Source organism: Pyrus communis, chromosome 14 (assembly GCF_963583255.1).
Source record: "Pyrus communis chromosome 14, drPyrComm1.1, whole genome shotgun sequence".
Classification (NCBI taxonomy): Eukaryota; Viridiplantae; Streptophyta; class Magnoliopsida; order Rosales; family Rosaceae; genus Pyrus; species Pyrus communis.
The window spans coordinates 11117059-11119559 of NC_084816.1; the positions used below are offsets into that span (position 1 = coordinate 11117059).

Genomic DNA, 2501 nt, shown 5'->3' on the forward strand with positions numbered 1-2501 from the left:
TTTTATCTTAAAAAATATGTGTTTTAAAATTTTCGTCCCTTAAAAATTGTTCACAATGTTGCTTTTTAGTTTTAAGTTAAGTGTTTGACATTTGTTTTGTTGTTTTGCAGCTAAGAAAAACACCTAGGGACCTTGCCAACAACTAAACACATGGCAGGTCACCCAGGTGACGACAGGATATGAAGAGAGGCATTGAGCTGCACCTACAGCGGAGCAGCATAGTGCATTGGCCCATGACGTAGGACATGTCGTTAGGACCAAGTGCCCTATGTTGTGAAAATCGTGGTGCGAGATCCCGACGAAGATGAAGAACCTAGTCTGCAACTGTTTATCGGTAAGTTCCTAACTTTGTTTTATTCAATTATATATCAAGTTCATATTTTTGTATTAATTTTTTTTTCCTTTTTCAACTTTGACTTCAATTTTAATTTTGATTTTTTTAATTTTAATTTAATACTTGGTAAATTGTAGACAAACTACAATTTTGACGACGTAAATGAGTCGATGGACAGCTACCTAGAAAGGTTGTTTTACAAGCAATACAAGCAGTGGAAGAGCAACCTCTACAAACATTATGAGTTGTTTGATGATCCTGAGGTCGCTCTAAAGGAGGGTTGCCCGCTGGAGTTGGAGGATCGGGCGAACGACTGGGCATGGCTTTGTGGCCATTTTCAAGAGCCCACCTATGTGGTATGTTTTTATATGTAGTACTTATTTAATTTTAACTGCTTTAAAAATTATTCCTACTTTGGGTTATGCGTTTGTTTCATTGTCTTCAAATATTACACTAATACGTCTATTTTATGCTAACAGAAGAAGGTGAAGGCAAACGAGATCAACTGGGAGAAGAAAACTTTTCTCCACCATTCTGGTTCAAGACCCATCTCCTATAGGATGGAGGTGCGGCGACTTGTAATGAGAGTTTAATATTCGCACTTCCAATTTCTTACAAATATTGAATTTATTTTCCACTATCTTTATGTTTTTTTTGTTGCTTTTATTACATGAGGGGTTATAAATTCCCCGAGATAGACGTCTTTAAGGACGTTTATGTTCGACCAGAGGATGAGCTTGCCAAGCAGCTGCACATAAATACTTCTTTTCAATTTCCTATTTTACCTTTCCAAAAATTACAAAATTTAATTTAATATTAATTCAAACCTCATTGTCATAGTCAATGATGGTGGAGATGAGCCAAACCGTCCTTCAAGAGTTTGCTTCCCAGCTTCCCTCGGACACTCCTATCGAGTCTGTGGCTCAACCCGAGGATACGGGGTTTCAGATCTTGACTGAGACCTTGGATGCGACCCTCGGGCAAAGGCTGGGGAAGTATTGTCTGGGGATGGGGCAAGCTCGTTAGCACACTACTGGGGCTTTGTCATCAACGCAACCACAGGGCGCAATGTCATTGAATTGTGTATATATATATTCTAGATATTTTTCTTGAATGCATTGAAACAAAAACTCTAGTACCAGTTAAGGAAATAAATTTCTTTACTAATGTTAAATCTTTGATTTACAATGTTTATAGGGAATACATGAAAGAGGAAGAAGTACAAATCTAGCCCAAAATGTAGTACATATAAATTTATAACAAAATTATATATAATCAGACTCAATCTTCAGCCTCCAAAAGCCCAAATGCATACATCTTTTATCGTTCCTTCATCCCTGCAGATACAGTAGAGAGAGATGAAAGAAAAGTAAATAGATTTCCACAAAATAAAACTTCAATTGAAAATCCCAGATAAAAGTGCAATATAAGATAAAGTAATGTTTAAATATAAACAGAACTCACAAAAGTAAGAAGAAACTTGTATTGTCACCCTTCTCAAAAGAATTGTACATTAAATCTGCAAAAGCAAAACAAACAAAAATAACAAAGAAAGCCCAACCCCAAATTGAGCCGTTTCATAAGGTAATCTTCTAAAATAAAAACCTAGAAATCTTGCACCAAGTTAAAAGTATAATAAAATCAATAAGTGAAGATTAAGAACAAGGCCTTTACCTTAAAATTTCTTGAAAATTTTCAATCAGTTCTACTTCGAATTCTTCAAATCCAGGCACTCTCCCCATTCTTAAATTTTGTCGCTCAGTTTTTTTATCTCTGGAATATCACAATGAAGAAAGATAAAGAAGAAATAGAAAATAAAAGATTATGAAGAAGGAAGAAATGAGAGACAACACGAGTTCAAAAGGAAGGAGTAGATGGAGGGTCTGTGCGCGAAGAAGGTTGGAATGAGAGAATTAAGGGATGTGGGTGCAAAGGTATCGGAGAATTAGGGGTTTGGGAGTTAATATCTTTTGATTTATCAAATCAAACACAAAAAAAAAAAACGGAAAAATATGTAAATACCTTACTAAAATTATTAAATTTCATTATATATATTAGAGGCCCATTTATTTGCCTCTAATATCTGAAATTAATAGCAACAATTTTTATTTCGGCCCTATCACTTTAATTAGAGGCAAATCTATATATCCGCCCCTAATGCAAATTA

At 35.1% G+C, this 2501-nt stretch overlaps 1 long non-coding RNA gene across 1 annotated transcript; it reads right to left on the reverse strand.

The window, feature by feature from the left end:
* Positions 1-1532: 1532 nt before the first annotated feature.
* LOC137714978 (uncharacterized) lies at positions 1533-2216 on the reverse strand. Its single transcript, XR_011065496.1, has 3 exons — positions 2009-2216; positions 1799-1853; positions 1533-1671 (listed from the first exon to the last, which is right to left on the reverse strand). It is a non-coding gene; the product is annotated as an uncharacterized lncRNA (long non-coding RNA).
* Between the last annotated feature and the right edge of the window lie 285 nt (positions 2217-2501).